This window comes from Aythya fuligula, chromosome 14 (genome assembly GCF_009819795.1).
Source record: "Aythya fuligula isolate bAytFul2 chromosome 14, bAytFul2.pri, whole genome shotgun sequence".
Taxonomy (NCBI): domain Eukaryota; kingdom Metazoa; phylum Chordata; class Aves; order Anseriformes; family Anatidae; genus Aythya; species Aythya fuligula.
In genome coordinates, this window is record NC_045572.1 from 3,766,402 (window position 1) to 3,787,691 (window position 21,290).

The 21,290-nt window shown below is 37.7% G+C and overlaps 1 protein-coding gene across 1 annotated transcript in view; it reads left to right on the forward strand.

Moving 5' to 3' along the window:
- The window catches only part of TENM2 (teneurin transmembrane protein 2), an 895,032-nt gene that overhangs the window by 176,017 nt on the left and 697,725 nt on the right, over positions 1-21,290 (forward strand). The window contains exon 3 of the mRNA XM_032196709.1: positions 727-777. The gene's annotated coding sequence lies outside the window, so the exon portion shown is untranslated. The remainder of the gene's footprint in view (positions 1-726; positions 778-21,290) is intronic.

A 21,290-nucleotide genomic window follows, 5' to 3' on the forward strand; every position in this document is an offset into this window, starting at 1 on the left:
ACATCGTAAAAATGACTGGTCTAAATCAGAATCCCAGATGTTTATCTTTAAGAAAAGGACAGTTTCAAAATTTCAGGTTGTTAAAATATCAAGGGGTTTGAGGAGGTGAAGTTGATTGTCTTTCAGAGAGCCAGCAAAACTATTTACTGTCTCTATATTTCATTTCCAGACTCCCTTTCTTAAGGTGAAGTATCCTCTGTTAATAAAAAATATCATGCATCTAAAAAAAGAAGAAAATCTAGAAAAGAAGGAAGGTGGTCAAAAATCCAGCTATTATATAGTAGCTAGAGAGAAAGAATCAAATTCCGAGTTCCAGGATTTTTGTTAGATTTAATGTCTTTTTTATTGAAGTGCATATACAATAAACAGTACATCAAATTTAATATATACATGTGATTGGTGATCTGATAAAAACTTTAGACCTTATGCCAATTGTTATACATTATTCTCCCTTTTATAATTATAGTGATATTCTCCACTGTGAGAGAAACACAATAGGAACTCTTATATTATTAAAAAAATATATATCAAATTTGTAGAACAATTATCCACTGTAGTTGCCTGTAATCTTCCAGAATCTTTTTTCTTTGTGTGTAGATACTTTCTTATAAATAAGTTAATAAAGAATAATTCTAAACAAAATAAGAAGAGAAAATTGGAAGCCTTCTCAATGCATTTTGTTCCCCACAGCAGGAATTACAAAATAATTTTGTTTATTTTTTCCAGTTCTTTGCTGTTGCCCAGCCAACACCTGAGGGATCACAAACGAACCTGGGAGTAAGTAATTAAAATTCAAAGCTTTGACATTCAGATACTTCTTATACTTTCTTTAGCTTCCAACTAGCAATTTTTTTTCCAGACAAGCTTTTAATTAACAGGTGAGTTTAATTGATATGTGAGTTTTTATTTATTTTCAGGTGAGTTTAATTGATATGTGAGTTTTTATTTATTTTTTATTATTTTTTTTTTATGGAAAGGATATCAGTGAGAAGTAAGGGAGGAATTTTTCATTCTCACGTTTTGAGCTCATTTGTACATTGATGTTTCTGTTGAATCAATTTTCTTTAATGAATAAATAAAATGGAGTTTCTAAATATTGGATAGAGCAGAAGAAGAGTTAACCAGAATGATGGCTAACTTTCCCAGTATCTTCTATCATAAAACTCCACCTCAATATTCCTGACAGATTAGTCTGCTGTGTTTGTTAAGAAGTAAGAATGATGGAAAATCTTAGACACTGTAAGCAATCTGTTGTACTTAACTAAGCTTTTTATGATTTGATTAGGTTGAAGCTAATTTCATCAAACTTTGCCATCTAAAATGCAGGTGTCAAGTCAGAACTAGTCTTCTGGACTCATATTTCAATGAATAGAGTCACTAGAGTTGTAAAACCCACCATAAAGTGAGAAGAGTCACCTTCTGTAGGTGGCTAAGTGCCTGGCTTCCAAATGCCTTATCTTAGATAACATGAATCCCCTGGTGTTTAATATGAACCTTACACTCTGCAGTTCAGAACTGCTGCTTTGTTTGTTCATTGTTTTGCCTGTCAGGGGTATAGAATTGCAAGAGTGGCTTGAGTTCTTGGGGGCTTTTTAAATGGTTGATTTCTGAAAGCAGACCAACATACTGTGAGATCGGATAATGTGCTATTTGTTTTGAAGTCAGGTATTTTAATAGCATAAGACATGCTGTGCACTGAAGGTATTTTATGAGTTAAAGAAGCAACTAGCCAAAAAGTTTCTTGTGGTTAAGTCAGTAGTAGGACAGCACCCACATCTGTTCATGAAAAGATTTCTTTTTTGCACTGTCATTACTGCTCTAGCTGCATGCGAGTCTGATGGTGAGAGTTGGTGAGAAGACATTAGTTTTCTAAGATAATGAGTTCCATATTTTCATCTTGATGCTCCTCTTTTTGAGTATTTGTTGCCATATTTATTTCATTCAGTGTACTTAACATGTATAAGCAAATGATCTCTTCCTTGAGCAGGAGTGACCTAATTGGGCATTTAATATAAAATTGTCTTGTAACTGGATTGTGCAAGCTCCTACAAGAATATTTATAATTCTTGCATTCATATGAAGACAGTCTAGCTTTCCCTGATATCATTTGATCTGTCTTTGTGAAATACGATCTTTCAAGGAAAAAAAATGTGGAGATCATTGCTTTAAAAAAACTATTTGTTTTTCAACTAAGTACATTTTTTCATAATAAACATGAAAATGATTCAAGCCTCCCAAAGCATTTTTAGAATTTCCCACCCTATGAGCATTACATAATTTCTCGTGACCAGAACTAAGGGCATGATAAAATATGATATTTATTTTTTTTGTAAAGAAAAATCAAATAGTTTTCTGCTGCAGAAAATACCAGATACACATTTTAGGAAAAATGCCAAGCTATTTTTCTAAGGGCATAGGTGTCCACTACAATCTTATGCCCCCTTTCTGCACTGGCACTGGAAATTGATAGTCTTTCCCATGGGCTTTCTTCTGTGATGGAAACAGAAGACTGTTTTTCTCTTTGTGTGTTAATCAGTAGAGAGCAACGTTTCATACACAGCCCACTTAAGCTCTCCTGATAGCATATTATTCTGCTTGTATGGTAGAGTTTGTGTAGATAGCACTTGGTGTATTTTTTTTCTTTGTTGTTTTTTGTTTGCTTGTTTGTTTTTAGTGTAGATTTGTATCTGTTGATTGGTTTGGGTTGGCAAACGTATAAATGATGTTAATATCCATTTAAGAGCTCTGAAACATGGCTTTAAGACTTTGCCTTTATGTCTTGCTTGCTTTCTCTTCTTTGGTGTCAATTAAGTTTATTTTTTCTGTTGAACATGTGTAGCAGATTGCTGATATTTTCTTTTGTTCTTTTTTTTCTTTTTTAAACAAGAGTAAAGTGGGAGGAAAATGGCTGCACAATATAATGTGCTGATGCAATATAACTCCACTTCTCAACATACAATAACTTGCCTGCTTCAGGAGATTAAAAAAAAAAAAAAAAAAAAAGCTCAATTAGTCCCTCATTTCCATTGTATCCCATAGTCCAAATGTATCCTCTTGTCAAGTGGGCTTGCCTTTATAACCCTGCAATCTGTCATGACAATGTTAGAAGAGGGGAAGGGGAAGATCTAGCTACAGAAGTATATTCTTTTCAATTGGTAGTGCCTGAAACAACTTCAACAAATCTTTAATTTGCTACATTTATTTATTTTATTAGGATTAGGTATAAACAATGACCTCTACAAGAACGCTGTAATGCATAATTAGTGTTATATTTGAGTACATAAACTTAAAAAATGTTAGGTTCAGATAGGAACTTGATAACTCAACTACCCAACTAATTACCAAAATGTTTGTCTCCATGCACTGCCCGGCTATGGATATGGAACATCTCTCTTTCTTCTTCTAAAACAGATGGTGATTTCAGCGTAGTGTAAGGTCACCAAATTCAAGCTGTTATGAACCAAAAACCAATTCCAAAGTTTTGCAGCTCTCACAGAGATGACTTTGCCAAGCAACCCACTCTGTTATAATTTGGAGGAAAACGGTGTACTAGGCACACCAGTGGCAGAATGTCACCGAGCATCCGGGAGGCTGATCTAAGTCACTCTTTGGGACTGATCCAAGGATCAGAGAGTAAAGGCTTAAAGCCACCTTTAACTTCCCAGGAGTTGAATTGGGCATCATGATACTAACCCAAAGAGCTGGCTCAAAGCTTTATGAAATTGTAGAATATGTGAAAGCAAGCTGTGAAGACTTAATCCAGATAATATCACAGTGGGATAACGATGAGCTGGGGCAGCAACTGGGAGATTTGGCAGGGGATATGTCTGCAAAATGGCCAGCATTTCCTTCTTCAGAGTTATTATTTCTTTGTTAAAATAAAAGATAGGTTGTTAAGAACAAGTATTTTAGAAGTATTTCACCATATATACTGAACAGTGAGCATTGCTGTACACTGAGAAACAAATTAATGAATCAAACATTGCAGCACTATCCACAGGGGCTCGTTTAAAAGCAAATGCATGACAGAGCTGGAAACCAGCTTAAATGCAAATGAACCAATGTGATGAAATCTGTAATGTTTGATTCATTAATTTGTCTCTCATCGTACAGCAGTGATCATTGTTTAGTGTGTGCTACTAATGAAAGACCCTAAAAGACAGGGATTTCCAACTTTCCAGATGAGCTTTTCTTTAACAGAGATGTTGACGTGAAGCCTTTTATGCTCATGTGAGGACCTCGCAGCATCTGTAGTAATTGGTTTCATTAAAAAAGTAATCTTTAGTGTATATTTTAGTTTTCTTGTGATGTAGGCTAGCAGATGGAAAGAAGGAGAGCCAGCATCATATGATCTGCTAGCTTTCCAAGGGCCACCAGCAGCTAATATGTTATAGTTAAAAGGAGAAAAACACTTGAAAAAATAAAATCTTGGCTATGTGCTGAAGTAGATAAAGCACCCTCCATGCCCCCTACCTTTAGACACGGTTACTTTCCAGAAGATTTTAATCCACTGCAAAAGCAAGACTGAATGCCCAAAGGGTGAGGTGTGTGTGGGTCAACTTTATTGTTTTCCTTCTATAGAAGTTAAGCTATTAAATGTCAGTTTTGATAGATACTCTGGTAACGTATATTCAGTCTTGTGTACTGGTGACATCAGCGTTTATTTGTCAGCTCCTTACCTCAGCCTGGCATTGTGTTTCTGTTCACAGTCATTCATGTGACTGTAAGATTTGAGAGGACAGGACAGAAAGGGATTATCAGATTAAATGGCTGCTGTAGAGCAAATTATAAAATGTAGCAATCTGGGCTCCAATGATGAAGAAAATTTTACCTGAGTCAGTCTCAACACTTACAGCCACAAATACAGACATTTTTAGAGGCTTGTTTTTATTAGGATTCATCAATATGATGATGGGTTTGATTAGGAAGGGTCAATTCTGAGAGATGGGTGGCACTAGCTTCAAAGCATACCAGAAAAAAAGAAAAACAGAAGTCTTTCGTAGCTTAGCAGCAGCACATAATAAAGAATTGGCTCAGTTAGGGTTCACATTTTTGAAATTCTTCTTCCAAATCCAAACAACATGCACTAGACCAATCTGTCTATTTATTTCCATTCTGTATGTACAATGGGATGACATTTAGGCAAATACATTGCTAAGTGCCTTGCAGGTACCTCTAGGTATTAAAATCTACCATTAACCACAAAGCAAGTGCACTCAATTCAAACATCTTATTTTTTATCATATCAACCTGAAACTGATTCATTTACTAGATTTTTGTTCTGTTTTTGGCTGGGATAGAGGAACAGTGGCTTGGGTTTAGGGTGGGAATCATACTGATAACACACCGTTGTTTCAGTTGTTGCCAAGCTATGCGAGGACATTGCAGCTCCTTGTGCTGCCTTGCCAACGAGGAGGCTGGGGGTGAACCAGGAGTGGGGTAGGGACAGGACCAGGGCAGCTGGCCCAGGCTGGCCTCAGGGTTTGCCAATGTGGTGCCGTGTTGGCAGTAACGGCTGGGGGGTGGCCACTGCTTATGGTCTGTTTGTGTGTCAGTCAGTGGGCATTGAGCAATTGCATTGTGCATCACTCACTTTGTACATACTTATTCTATATATTTATTGTTATTATTATCCTTTCCTTTTCTGTCCTAATCAACTATTTTTTATCCCAACCTGCAAATTTTATCTATTTCTAGTTCTCTATCCCATCCCACAGGTGGTAAGGTGGTGAGTGAGCAGCTGTGCGGTGCTCAGCTGCCTGCCAGCTTAAACCACAGTGGTTCTGAAGCAATTTTTTTTACAGGACAGTTTTTGTTCTCTTGTCCTTTTTTTGAGATTGCAAGCTACCTTATCAAATATTGTCTGCTACAATACAGCTAGCTCTTGAAGTCAACTGCAGACAGTTGTAATGTCACTAGTAATTGCATATAAAGGATCTTTTCCATGGAAATGACCGTCTTAAATCAAATCTTCGCCTGGCCTTGCTGTAAAGATAGTTTGCTTTTCATGCCATACTATGTATGTACTGAACAAAAACAATACACACATTTTCAATGGCTACCAAAATTGTTGAAAAAGGGACTCTGGTAAGTGTTTAGAAGTGTCTGTATCATTACTAAGATTTTCTTCCAAAGTTTCTGGAGCCTGCTGTTCTTGATGGGTAGCTCAGGAGAGAGGTCCTTAGATATGGAGTAAGCTGTGAGGATGCAATTTTGGAAAAACAAAATAAACAAAAAAAAACAAACAGCAAACCAAACACAGCTACAAAGATAATAGAAGGTAAATTCCATGGAAATTTCATTTTTGTTTTCATCCAGCATTGAACACGTGTTAGACTTAGATAATTTACTAAAATTACAATACTGGACTTAGGTTCTGTGTGGCAGCCACTTAGTTTACAGGCTTCCCAGCACAATTTAGATTCATTTCAGCCTACCATCCTTTTTACTGTAGATGAATGATGTTATATATCTTTTCTGGATTCAAATTAATATATATATATATATATGAGGAAAATAGCTAATTTTTAGTCCATTAATACCTACTTCTGTTCCGCTAAAGCCATTGACAAAAATCCTGCTTGAGTCAATGATTCAGAACCAATGCTGAAGAATGCTGCAGTGTATTGTATATGAAGTCATTGTGTAACCTGACAGTTTTCTTTTTATCTAGTTAAAAATATTTTTGTGGATGTTTCTGAATGTAGCAAACCAGTATTTCTTGTAACATCAGTGTTTTCTACACTAGGACTGGTATGACATTTAATTGCCTATTTGATGTCCCTATTTTGAATGCCATTGTCTCCTGTTCTCTCTGACTGGAAATACAATGTCTAGTGGGCTTTCCACCCAGGGCACAATGATTTGTGTGGTTTCTTTCTGGAAAAGCAGTTGTGCTTTCTATGGGTAGGCACAGGAGCAGCATGATAAAGAGCTGGGCTGTTGTGCCTTCCAGCCAAGAACTGAACTACAGGTGTGGTGTTAGAGAAATATAGTGGGGCGAAACACAGGATGGAGGGTTGAAGAGGCAGGCATAGCAGAGGAACTGCAGAGCTGATTAAAGGCATCTGACTGTTGTGGCATTGCAACATTCATTGTCTTTATTACTAAGCTGATTCAACTGTGGTGGCACCAAAGGGTTAACATAGTACCAGGGACATACAGTAAGTTGATCTTGTGCTTAGTATGATTTTTTGGGTATGTCTTTTTTTTATTATTATTATTTTGTTATTCATTTGTGTCTATTAGATCTTTTCTAGTCTTTGAAGTCCTACCTAGCATGCTCTTTTTCTCTTCAAAAACAATTTTTGCTTATCTTGAGATTCGCAGCTTTGTTGTGGCTCTTATGTTGATGGAGCATTTTCTCATGGTTATGTTTATTTCCATTCACAAATCATTGTGGGTCTGTTGCTTCACTTCTGCATGTCATTCCATTTCTTAGCAGCCTCTTTTCACCATCTCTTTAGCATGTCCAATCCTTTACATCAGTCTTTCAAATGGTTTAATTCCTCAATTCTTCAGCTGATGGTATCAGACTTGTTTATGTTACTAGGCACAGCCAAAGAATTATAACTTGTGTGCGCCGTTCTGCTTCATGCACATGTTTATTAGTAAGCTAGTAATGTTATAAGAAGTTGCACTAGCCATTGCCTGATACAGTGTACAAAAATTATAGTATAGTAATTCAAAAATTTGTTATCTTAAAATAAGGTTTTGCTTATAAACTTCTCTCTATTCATGTTACAGCAGGTGGTTTTTAACTAGTTAAAAAAACGTTTAAAACTTTATTTTTTAGGTTATTTTCAGATAGCATAGAAGCTTTAAAAATCAAAAGGTGTTATTGCTAAAGACTGAACTGAATACTTTACAAGCCACTGGAGGTTTTGTTTTAGCATTTTCCATTCAACAACAAAATGCTAGGCTTTACTTTTTATTCACATTCTATTTTAATGTTATGTAAAGGAGCTTTCAAAAGTGACAGTCATTGCTCCTAGTCCACAGTCTGTATCCAGGAAGATGTTTAGTTTTTCCCTTAAGTGTTTATTTTATGAACTTACTTTATAATTTAAGCATTGGCGTGAGAGAACAAAGAATCTGAAGATAACAGGGGAGATTTAAGATTAATAAAAGAGTTGTGGTTGCTTAAAACTATTTCCAAGGTCACTGTCGCTGTAAGATCTTGAAAGAGCAGGCATTGGCATGGTTTGAAGACTCAAACTCAGTCTCAGTAGTTCCCTGGCTACTACACTGTGCTGCAGCTGTCAGCCAGAGGAGTCAGGGCAGATTTCTGAGCTAATGGAAAGCTTGTTGGTGAGCACGACACAGTGCGAGAGTCCCAGCAGGTCTGCGCCTGCCTCTGTGCAGCACTGAGGGCCACTGTGCCCTGATTTTGGTGTAAAACACCTTCAGTAACAAATGGAACAATCTGTAACCAAATAAATAAATAAATAAATAAATAAATAAATAAATAAATAAATAAATTGGGGTTGAGCTATGAAAGAACATAATGAGTAATATCTAAATACCACTGAGAAATTCTGCTATACAGCCTTCCTCTCCTTAGCCATTGATGTTCCTTAATAGAAAGAAAAAAGGTCCTTGCCTGAGGATGGTCTAGCCCTGGAGCAGGTTGTCCAGAGAGGCTGTGGAGTCTCCATCCTTGACTTTGTCACATCTGGAGCAATTCCTGCATTGAGCTCAGGGTTGGGACAGATAACCTCCGGAGGTCCTGTGCAACCTGAATTGTTCTGATTCACTCACTGTAAACCCTGTGTGTTTGTCCTGCTGCCTTTTCCAGTAGCTAACTAATCAGAACTAGTAGCACTGATCAACTCTGTTAGCACTTCTCCATGGCTGAATTTTAAGGTATCTCTAAAAGGAAATGGAAGTGATTTGTGGAATAACTGGGGCAGAGTGAGCTGATGTAACGATTACGCAGCAGGGCAGGGGGTGAGAGCCAACACATCTCCCCATTTCTAGTGCTGAGTGTGCATAGTGATATGCACACTCCTGCATAACACAGAGGTACGAGCTGACTGCAGGTGTGTTTCTGAGCCAAGTGGCATCGTGCTACAGAACTAGGAGGAATGCAGCTGCAGAAGCATGGCCCTGTGTGTGTGTTCGCACAAACTGCTTCTCAGTGGGCTAGTTAGTTTGGAGGCAGCATTAAGAGGATACAGGCAGACTGGTTCTGGTTCTGAAGCTGCCTTGGTCTGGGGTGAGCTGGGGACCAGTACACCATACCCTGTTGTATGTCCTGGACTTGCCTTCTGTTTTTCCATGAGAGATGCAATATTCATATCATACAGAGATTATTATGTTTAAATTGTATTACATTTTATTTATTTAATTATTTATTTATTTTCCCTGAGAAAACATGGAAACCCTATTAGTATTAAAAATAAGAATCTCCTGTCTGGCAGATAAAGCACAGGGAGCTGGTACTGGCCTCTGAACCAGTCAGCTGAGAAGTTTAAACTCAATAAGGAAAACACTTATAAAGTGAAGTCCGCCGTGAAGTTCGTAAAACTAGATGAGCTGTAGCACCCCATCACATTATTCTTAGTGCCTTCTAGACATTATGGGAGAGCACAGAACAGCAGCTAGCCTCTGACTGTTACCAAATGCAGTTAGTGCTCACAGCATGCAAGACTGTGCTGGGATGAGTTACATTTGGTGTGTGGTGCATCCTGAAGGCTGGTTTGACCCTTTGTGTAAGTGATGTGCATTATTAACAACAGAAATTGATCCCATGGAAGTAGCATAACATAAATAGATCACTTCTGAAGACTCGTTACTGGGATAAGCGGGTATCATGTATTATGTTTTGTAATGTGTTCTTTTTTTTTTTTTCATTTTTAAGTACTGTGGTGCTGATTAATCAAAATTGGTAGTACTGCTCTGTTTCTTCTTGTGTAAAATTTAATTTCATTCTTGTGAAAAATCTTTAAGACATATCATCAAAAATTGCAATAAATGTTAAAAGTTATCGTCCAGAAAAAAACTCAGACTCCTAGTTAGTTAACTGGTCTTGCTTTAGATCTGAGTTTCCCCCCTTTGTGTTGTAAGACATATGACTAAACCAATTTGGTCTTTAATCCATAGAACATGCTGTCAACCTTGCCTGTCTGTTTTTGTGTCAGTGCTTACTTGACCATGACTACAGATGTGAAAAATTGAATAGTAATAAGTCTCTGGCTTATATTTGATACGCGATTTTTAGATGTTTTATACGCTATTTCCATATATACATTTGCTGAGAACTAGTCTTTAAAATTACTTTTTACTTATCTTCATGACTCTAGACTTTGAAGTAATACTTCAATGACAGCTGAACTGAGACGTTTTAACAGTTTCTGAACAGGGTCTGAACAGACCTCTCGGTATTCTGCACCATGCTGAAGGACTGCTTCCCTCTTGAAAGTTTTATCATGTAGGAGGCTATTAAAGTTATGAGTTTGGGCTGAGGCATGAATAAATCCTGAGTCTTACTGATGATGTCATTATAGTGGTCAATAAAATACATGGAAGCAAACACTTTTCATGCTACTAAGATCAGCTAACCAAATCAGGATACACGAGCAATTAACTCTTTAATTAAGATGAATGGATGACATTAGCCCTCCTTAAACCCTGCTCGTCAGCATTTACAAATAGAAAAAGACGGATGTCTCCTTCCCAAGAAATCTCGCTTTTATTTTTCATTCTTTGACAGTATCTCATTCTTTTCACTTTGTAAACAAATTCGCTGATGAACACTGCCAACTGCAGAGATTTAAACAGCCCTATTCAATCAGTGCTATTTCTCATTGCTCAGAGGTAATGTATATGAATTTAGTTTATTTTCTAGGCAAGTTGCATTGACTCTGTGATTTTAATTGAGAACAATAAAGGCCTTTTGATGACCAAGTATATAAGATCATATGAATTCAATCAGCATGACATGTTAGCGGCCATATAGTTAAGTACTATTAAGTTTCTTGCCTTTGAATTGAGTTATCAGTTTTGAAAAAGTTGTGTATAAATGGAAGGAATAAAGTCTCTCAGTTTTCTCTCCTTGCAAACCAGAATACTCTGGAAGCAGATAGATTTTCTCTCCCTACATATGCATTATGCATATATATATATATATATATAAAGGAGAATTTCCAGTGATTGAAGTGTTATGGCCCTTTTGTAATCCTACAAAATAACAGGATTCCCACTTAGAAAATCAATTTTTGTTCTACTTTCTGTTTTTAATGGCATATGGCACACATACAAATTCTGGAAATGAGTGTTTTCCTGCTACATGTATTCAAATAACATATGCCACATGTGTAGGACAGATTGGAGTCAACATATCTGTTCAAAACAGGATTTCTGTACTATTTTCACAAATAAACCTACATTCATGTTGTGTCTCAGGTATAGTTTCTATCCATGTTGATGTTGCTGTAGATTATTTTTTGTGAAGCCTATTTTGCAAGGCAGTATTAGGAGATTGCTTTCACCTTCAACAGTCTTTGTTCGAAGAGTCAGAAATGCTGAATTTACTTAATCCTAGCCTCTCTGAAGAATGGAAAGTCTGGAAGATGTTTCCTGCTGTAGTTGCACCAGTTGCAACTGGAAAAAATAGTAGTTTACTGCATCCCATACGCTTCTGATAAAAGCAGTATAGGTTTTGCAGCAAATAAACAGAAAAGTTGTTCTTTAAACATACACGGTTTTGAACATAGATTTTTGCATTGTCATTGCTTGTAATGGCATTTAAGAATAATGACATTTCCAAATGTTTGCCTAAAGTATGTTAGCTCTCTCTCCTGACCTAACACAGCTCTATCTTGCAGTTGGTGTCAAGTGCATTAAAGTATTCAGATAATTTTCTTGTCCTTCCCTATTATGCAGTCAGTGTTCTGTTAACCACAAGCCCCATGTACCCATCCACAAGATGTTTCTTCTGAGATGCTTTACCAAGAGTATTTTAGTTTCTTTTCATTATTTTTTTTTAAAAAAAGGATAAATGTAAATGTTAGTTCAAGTTTGAAACATATAAATAGGAACAAAGTTGGAAGTAGAATTAAAGCTATAGGTAAGATTAAATATATGATTACTCAACATATGTCTATATCAGGATGTGGAGAGGTTGACCTGGAGCAGTGACTCCTGCCCATTGAGGTGGCTTTATAGCAGAGGTGTAATGGAGGGTCCTACCTTTTTGGAAGTCTTTAACGGTTCAGATGTGTCCAGAGAACTGGCTTCAAAACTTCACTCTTCAGGGACAACTGTTATGGAGAACAAAGCTGAAATGGTGAGGAGATCAGCCGAGGAGCTAGAAGATGACAGTGGAGTAGCCATCTGTGTTTCAAACAGAACTTTTGGCTTCCTGACAGAAAATGAAATAATACAGTTATTTGACTGCCCCGTGATTGCCTTACTCACAGGTCCAGTCAAGTGCGACACTCCTTCAAGAGCTTCAGATGATACAAATCCATATGTACAGATAAAGTTAAAGGGATGTAATTGTCAAGGGCACAGTCCCAAAGAACACAGATTTTATAGGCGAACTCTTGTAGTTATTAAAATGGTTTGGCTTCATAACAGAATACATATCTGCAATTTTGCCAAAACCTAGATGCAAGGGCTCTGTAGAGGTGTCGCTTGCTACAAACTGGGGAACAGTTTGGCACGTGGGGTTCTGCCTGCCTGGCACCCTGCTGACATTGACAGAGCTATCTGGTGGGAAGGGCACTCATGGGCTCTAGCTACCACATGTTTCTCTGGGGGTGCTTTTGCTGCACCATTGCCATACAAAGCGTTGAGATTCCTAGCAAACGTTTTATAACGAGGAAAGAAAAAAAATGTTTTATGAGTATTAGTCAGACAGGTAGTGAACTAAGATCACAAAAACGAAGTCTGACACAAGATAATTTGAAAGCAAATAGCTATGCTGCACTCAGCAAGTTGTTTAGCCAGTGCTGCTGCTCATACCCAAGCAAGCAAGCATTGAGTTTAGCTTTGTGTCTCTGTATCACTGCCTCCCACTCCTTGACACACCTCAAGAGCTTGGTCCAAGTGCTGCAGACTTCATTGCAAGTTGGATCACCTGCTGTACAGATACAGGGAAACATGATGTGACAGCAACTCACAGGGGAGAGATGGGGACCAAGGGCACAGGGATTGCATGGGCAGCGTTACCCCCATACAAGGCCAAGTCCTGCACTCACCTGCGCTCGTGCAGGGCCCCTTTTCAAGGGAGCGGGCCCAAGTGTGCCCGCCAGTTCTTCCCTGTCTCCCAGGAAAGCTTTTTCCCATTGCACAGGGTGGTTAATGTCACGGCTGTTACCTTGGCCAGACGTACAAGGTGTCGGTATGGCAGCTTTGGATACTTTTAATGCTTATTTATAATTAAACTTTGCATCAAGTTCCTATGTCTGAATTACAATTGTAGTGATTTTGGTTTTAGAAGGCTTGAGATGATAGCATTGGGGTGTGGGGCTGCTTTTAACCTCCAAGCCAGCCTTATAGGGTGCCTCTTATCCTCAGGTTGCTTGTGTGTTCGCAGGCTGTTTGTATTGGAAGTGTTCAGTTCTGCCCAAATAGCAGGCTGAGCTCTTGCCACAGAGCTGGGGGAACTCTCGGTGATGCATTACCCTTCCTACTGGTAGCTCAGACAAGTATCAATGAAGACAGCAGCACAGGCTGGGCAGAGCACCAGCTGACCCTCCTGCAGCACACGTGCAAGGAACCGATGTGGCTCAGAAACAATTCTCTGTGGTTGTAATTTGGGTTTGAATGTGTAAGTGACAGTCAGTGCTTCTAATAAGGGCAATATTTTCAGTTAAAATCTTATGCCTCAGTATAACTGTACATGGCATGTACATAAAAAAATCAGATTGCTAAATAACTTCTAGGGGTCAGGCACCTAGAATTAGGTGCCTAAATATGAATTTAATTCCTCGCTATCTCATTTTGAAGTAGTTTCCTCTCTTTGAAGTCTTAACAGGAAAACAGTTGGAAATTTTATACAGTAGCCTTCTGTAGCAATGTCACTGTTGACAATTAAAGATGGAGATAGAACTGTCAAAGCCCAAGCAATTCATGTAGTAAAACCTATTCAGGAATGAAAGTAACGCAGATGTCTGTATCATAAAGAATTTTTGAGAGTTCTATTGCATTTTAAAGCAGGGATTAAAATGTTTTTCATATAACTAAGCACATATTAATATAGAGAAATGTAGATATCAAATTATTTTAAGTGCATATATCTATATAGTTGTGGGGGAAAGACACTGAACTCTTCACATCTTGCATCCAGCTGTTTGGAAAATCTGTGCTTACGAAAAGGCAGCACTCACTGCTTATGTATTTGTAAAAAGTAGAGAAATGCAGTTTAAAAAGACAAGGGGACATTAGGGTAGAAGACATGAAATAAATAAAAAGTACATAGTAGAAATAGAGAATAAAGCTATAATCAGAAAGAAAGTTAATTACTTCATTTTACAACTGACAGTTCAGTGAAGTTTCTGTTTTAATATTATGTGCAAACCAAACTGCCAGGTTTTATTTATCATCTGATATAACTCTACCTCTAGTTCAGGATACTGGAAAACCTCTCTTGTAGAGTTTTACCTCTTTAACCTCAAATGAAAACTGGCATTCCATCTGGATAGTGTCCAATGTGTCACATTTTGGTAGTCATCAACCAGCTCGCCTTATAAATCAAGAGCACTGATTAAATAATCAAGATTTTTGAAATGCCTTGAGGGAGCTGTACGTTTTTTGCATCAGTGATTAGTATTCAGTGGTAATACTGAAATCTATTTGAGCTGCAGATATAAAACTGCGTTTTGCATACTAGGCATAATCAGGGAGATTATATTCAGAAAGTGTGCTTCCCCTAAGACAGCAGAAGGTTATGACTTTTGCCATGGCTCCATTGTTAGTTTAAGTGAGCTTTGTCCTTGCTGTTGTACATCCCTTCATTCACCAGAATAAAATATTTTCTGCAGCTCTGTACTGGGAAAATGAAAACTCTAGGTAATAACTTTCATAGGGCAGCTGGTTAAATAAAACTCTAGCTCCTGAATGGAAAGCAATTTTAATTAAAGATCTTTTCAGTTATTAAAACTCAGCTTATATTGTATCATTTCTTTTGTTGTTACAAGTAAGCATTTTGTCATTTAAATCATTCCCCCAAAATACATATTACTAGCAACAAGGGTGACTGCAGTTTACAAAAGATACAGTTGTGAGAGAGACTGGTTAAGAAATAAGTTATTGTTCATAGCAAAAAATAGAGCCCAAGCTCTAAATCCAGTAATGAATTTAAAAGAACTGTAGGAATATAAAATTGAAAAATGGAAAAATGCTTTTCCTGAAAACGCATGTTGAGATTGTGCAAAATCTTGCGGGCTGCCTAAATTCTTATTTTTTTTTCTTTTCTTTTCTTTTTTTTTTTTTTCCCCTCCTCCTTTTTAATGTGACAGTTCTGCTTCTCTAAATGCCCACTCAGATCCAAGTGACAAGAGCAAACTGTACAAAACAACATAGCCATGGCTGAGTGACAAGCTGCCCAGTGGCCCTAGTGAGTTCAGGTGTGTTCCCCAGGGTCCTGCTGCCAGATGCAGAGTTTTCCTGGGTAATGCTGAGCACTGGGAGACTTTCCTTCCTTGCCAATGCACCTTCCCAGCTCTGAGATTGACCAGTTTCACCTATCTGGAAGTATACCATGTCAGCCTCTAGGTAGTCTGTAGGGAATGTTGTGGAGAGGACAGCACTTCCTTAGGTTTAAGATCACCACTTTTGTTACGATAGCATGCCCTGATGTTAAGTAATTTTCTTTACATTAGCATTACTTCAAAAATGTAAAAAGAGAAAAATACCCTTACAACTGTGAGAAGGACGTTTGAGCCTTGATGTGGAGCCTTGCCATACATCAATCCCTGTGTTTTGTATAATCTTGCAGATGTGTAGTCATACTTATTATAGTCTGCATAAGTGGGCTTAATGTATGCTCATCACTGGCCTGGAGGTGATTAGAGATTATGATACGTAATCATTTGGACAGTGTGAACGAATGCAGACTGGGGGTTGGTCTGTTCCACTTCGTAGCCCTGTCCCTGACAGATGCTCTGACAGCCTTGTGTACCCTGTCATAGCCCGTTGGAAAGCATCAGTAGGAGCACCAATGCTCGTCGTGCCTGCCAACAAATCTCCAGAACTGAAGAAAGCTTGTTTTTGTCTCACTGCATCAGTTAGCCTTAAAAAGATACTGACTTTTCCTTCAGACTTTGTGTGTATCCTTAAATTATCGTGACTACAGCAGCAATGCTGTTGCTCTACCTGCTACAAAGGACTTTCTCACAGAAAATGGAGGGCCTGAGTTTACAGTCTTTCTTGATGGGGAATTTCCCTCTCTCATTTTTGTCTCACTCCTGTTGAAGTGCTGATATGATGACAAAGTGAGTTTGAGACTTATTCTTGTGGGGAGATAGAGCACAAAAAGTAGCCTGGTCTCTAGCATGGGAAGTACTTTCTTTCTGTTTTCTGGTCTCTGCACTGTTTTTGTGTTCCATTGAACGGTTATTGGATAAACCACATTACCTGAGAATACGGTACTATACAATAAATAAAATGGGACAGAATCGGGCATGACTTCATTCTCATGCATACAGATAAGTTTGGCTGGGAACGGTCTTTGGCCAATGCTGTCACCTCAGCTATGTGCAGGAGCTGTGTAGGAGAGTGCTAACTGATGTGGGCCAAAACATATCAAGGATCACAGTAAATATGTCTGTGTCCTGGCCCAGGTGTAGCCTCTACACTCCTGTCTGGTGAAGTGCTTACAAATGAGGCATGTAAGTACTTTACTGAGGCTAGCCTTAAGCCAGGAAGCACTATTGCACCTAATTCTTTTAGATGTGAAATATTTTTAGGTTCCTGGATGAAAGAAACTGCATAATTTTGGTACACGTACATAAAAGGAATGGCTAATATCAGAAAGAGACTTAAGAGAAAAGCATGGCTCTATGTAGCCCTCCATTCTCCTCGTCCTGTGCTAGAGGTGGCATTTCTTCATAATTCCAATTGTGGTCTAAGCCATGCAGTCATTAAGATCTAGTATCTGCAGTATATAAGCAGAATCTGTTATTAGGCTTGATAGTATAGATATTCTGTAATTCTAAGCACACACTATTTGTTCCTAAGCTAGATTCCTAGCTAATTCCAGGGACATTTAATGTGCTAGAGTATGTGAATTGTGATCCCCGTGTGTTCCAACTGAGTGCTTCATAATTTCATACATTAAAATGGAGATTCAAAATGTTTACCCCTATCAGAGTGTACTTGTTTTAGTGTTTGATGAATCCTGTCCTTCAGCTGGTATGTTTGTCAGCTGTCTGTTACTAATGCAGGTTTTGCTTGTCCTACTTTTAAAGACAAGTACATTTTTAACCCCCCTTTCTCCCAGCTTTTTAATAATAGTTAGCATTCCTTCTGAGAAGTGCAACTGCTTACTTTTTAAGTTCACTGGTTTTCAGTTTTGGTAACTTATAAGCTACTGCAGCTACTAATTACCTTTTAATCAACACAGTATCTTCTGGTACATGACTAAATGTTCCTCATCTTTATTTTCATAAACATAGGAGTATAAAATATTTTCTCTTTGACCCTGGTTTCATATTATTGTAAGTCCCTTTCTTTGTGTTGATTTCATGCTACATTTTACAGTTGGCATCAAGCAGAAGGTTGGGTCCATTAGCTCTTGAAGCAGGTAGTTTTCCAAATAGTCATTTGGGGGCAGACCCCAAGACAGCTGTCATTGAACTACTCTACAATGCCACTTTTGTACAGAGTGGTTCCCTTCACTTCCCGTTGGTCAAACAGATCTACCATCTCTCTTACAGGCTTTGCTGCTTGGTAACCTGGAAGCATTTCTTAGTAGCTGCTTTTTGTCAGTGACTAACAGCTTTTTTTTTTTTTTTTTTTTTTTTTTTTTTTTTTTTAACTAGCCTCCTAATTTCAATCCTCTATTTCACTTGAAATATAAGTACTTAACGATTGGCTTTATTTGAGTTTGTATTAATGACTAAATTCTGGCTTTGCCTTAAACTGTTCTTTAGATTTAGTAGCTAGAGTTAGATCTTTGCTTATATATAGAGGTGGAGAGGATTCTTAACGGAGGAAAGAAAGACAGTTTTGTGGTTTGGTAGACAAAAATCAACTATAGAGGTTTAAGGGTTCATTTCCAGGGTACAATACATTATTAGCTGATCTTCTCAGGAAAATTCCCTACTGAGGTTTGTTAATGTTTTGGTGGAAGTGAGTAGAGAATACTGAACAGAGACCATTGATGTGGGTATATTAATCCGTGAGCCTCTTAGCTTAATACAGAACATTAAATTACTCTGCTGAACGATTAGGCATTTGTTAAAGAAATAGATACTTATTAATGGATGATTTGCCATGTTTCATCCTCTCCAGAGCAGACATGCTTACCCTTCTGTTGTTTAGAGAGTGCTCTGTATTCATCTGCTCAGTAATGAACCTGAAATTTCATTCACTGCATTTAGTGTTGTTGGTATATAGGAACATCTGACCCTACTTTTCTGTGTTTTTTGTTTGGTTGGTTGGCTGTTTTTTTAACTTTAAATTTTCATAGTACTACATTGTTTTCATACTTCTACATTGTTTTAATGTATGTATTATTGGAAAAGATATTTCCCAGAGTTGATCCTTGCAGTATCTGGAGTACTGTGTCCAGTTCTGAACACTCCAGTGCAAAAAAGAGGTCTGGAGGTACTGGAGAGAGTTCAGCAAAGGACCATGAAGATGATTAAGGGACTGCAGCATCTCTCATATGGGAATAGGCTGAGAGAGATGGGACTGTCCCCCATGTCTCCCATATTGGAGGCATTCAAAACCTGTCTGCCATGGTCCTGGACAACTGGCTGTGGGTGGCTTGACTTGAGCAGGTGGGTTGCACCAGAGGTCTCTGCCAACCTTGACCATTCTGTGGTTCTGTGTGACTGTGTATGATGGTGAGCAAATTTGCCAGAAGTGGACAAATGTAATAAAAAAAGCTGATGCCACATTCACATGGACATGCATGACTGCATTGAGTATCTGCAATTTACAGTAAAATATGGCCACACTGCAGCAGTTAATAAAATATCACTTGCTGAGGTATAAAATGAACGTAAGAGGTGTGCTGTGTTGTAACTAGCAGCACATGAAAGCCTTTCAGAATTATGTCAGAAGTATTTCTTATTACAGAAAAAAACCATACTATTTCTTGATGATAGTAGCGATAATAGAAGCAGGAGGCAGTAGTAAATAGGATATGAGAGAGTCAAAAAGGGAAACAACAAAAATAAGTCTGAGGCTTTTGGATATTCTACCTCTTGGGGGCTACCTGTAAAGCATTATCCGAGGAATAGTAATATATTCAGCAAGTGACGTAAGTGATAGAATCATACAAGGATAAAGTATTTGGTTTCACAAGGGTTGAACTCCACATCCATTTAACGTAGTAGCCAGATTATTACAGGCTTTAGATGAAACCTCAAACAGAACAGTTTGATCAGTGCTGTTTGAGCAATATAACAGCACGTCTGCATTAACTTAGTGTGTTAACACTATGTGTTAGCATATTCAAACTGGTTGTAATGTAATGACCAACATGCAGTTTTCGGTCTAATTAACTCCATATATGCTAGTTTTAATTACTGAAAAAACCTTCTTGCCATTATTTTAAATATAGTTTGATGTTTGGAATTCCTGATTTAATTCATGGGATACTAATTTTTATCACCTTGCAAAGTAATGTTCTCTATGATACCCTGGCAAAATAAATGTGCTATAATGGAAGGTTTCGCGTCTTAAGTGTAGCTGATCAGAACACCTATATTGCCGCAAATTCAATCTGCTGGCAGAAAAAGGAGCAGATTCTGCAAGTTATAGACAGATAGTTTACTGGCTGTACATCTGTAACTGACACTCATAATTAGGGAAAAACAAACAAACAAACAAAACCAATAACCAACAATAACCAATAGTGTTTGTAAATGACTGCAGTGGTAGAAAACTAAACTTTGGTCACTGTCTCCAGGTGGCTAGTCACTTCCTTGGAAACACAGTCATAAAGAGGTCTAACATGTTTCTGTCTCTAAGATTATCATTTTAGTAGTAAAATAACATGCAGTTCATGCATTTATGCTCACTTAGCTGTGGTGTTTCTCCACACAGAGAGAAGGGATATCTCACCTCCCTCGCTGAACAACTGCACTCCAGCTGGCAAACACTGCTTTTGCTGAACAATTCTGGTAACTATAATAAACTATTGCAGCTGCTCCAACTCATTCTTTACTTTTGTATACCAGATTTTGCATTTAGTATTCTTTTATGATTTCATCTGTTACTCTTGGTAGATTCTTCACAGATTCACTCCAAATAGTAACAACAAATTATACTACCATTAGCAGAATTGCATTACGTTTATATTAATAATGGAATATTTTTCCACAACTTTGGCTGCATAAAATGGAATAAGCAGATATTCAGCTGTTCCTTGGTGGCCTTGTTTCTTCTCCAAAGGAGGCAGCAAGTCTCTTTTCATTTCAGCATGCTGTCCTCAAAGTTCATGCCATTTGGAGGCTAAGCTGTGGATGACAAACTGCAAAGCTGACAGGAAAACATGCGAGGTTGATATATAAAACAAGCTACACTGCTTGCGCTTTGACTTTCATTGCTGGTTTCAGGAAAATAAATAATACTGCCTTGGTCTGTGCAACACTCCTAAGGAGTTTCTTCACCTTACATGGGGAACACTGCAAATTTCTTTTATATAAATTTGGAACTAAGAACTACAGTTTTCTAAAACAAATTTATAAAAAGAAATTGTGTTTGTTTGTTTTTTCAAACAAATCCATAGAAGAAAAAACTTGTATAATTTGTTCCCAACCATTTTCAGTAAAGCTAACAGGAAAGTGATGGTCCCTTTCATGAACTGTGAAAAATGCTGTAGATATTTCTCTGGTTTAACAACCAGATGAAAACATTCTCTATTCCCCACCTGCTCTGCAAATTTTGCTGTAAGCACCAACACCTTTACACCAAGAAGACCCAATGGAATTTTTCTATCAAAGCAGAAGTGTGCACCACATGAGCAGGTGAAAATGTGATGGAGGAGAGGTGTGATGTCTCCATGTTTGCTATAAGCTTAACCCATGCCAGCCTTCATCTAAATATTTTTTATTTCCACATTCCATTGGATTTAGTAGTTGAACATTGTTCTTGTGAGAAATGTATTA